Raw genomic sequence first — 243 nt, 5'->3', positions numbered from 1 at the left:
AGAAGTAATTTATATTCAACTGGCCAATGATCTAGACAGTTTGCATGCATAGAATGGTATTTATTAGAGAGGAGGTCCAGGGTATTTGATATACTTGGCAAATCTTGTCGGTCACATTCTTCTTTTGACCCTAAACTTCAATTCCTTCTCTTGTAACTTGATCCCATTGAATGTGCAATACAATAGTAGACTCAGTCGAATTTGAATAAATAACTTAATTAAATTTTTTTTAAGAAAATAGTT

This window comes from Arachis ipaensis, chromosome B04, assembly GCF_000816755.2.
Source record: "Arachis ipaensis cultivar K30076 chromosome B04, Araip1.1, whole genome shotgun sequence".
In the NCBI taxonomy this organism is placed as follows: Eukaryota; Viridiplantae; Streptophyta; class Magnoliopsida; order Fabales; family Fabaceae; genus Arachis; species Arachis ipaensis.
This window is presented reverse-complemented; position numbering follows the sequence as displayed.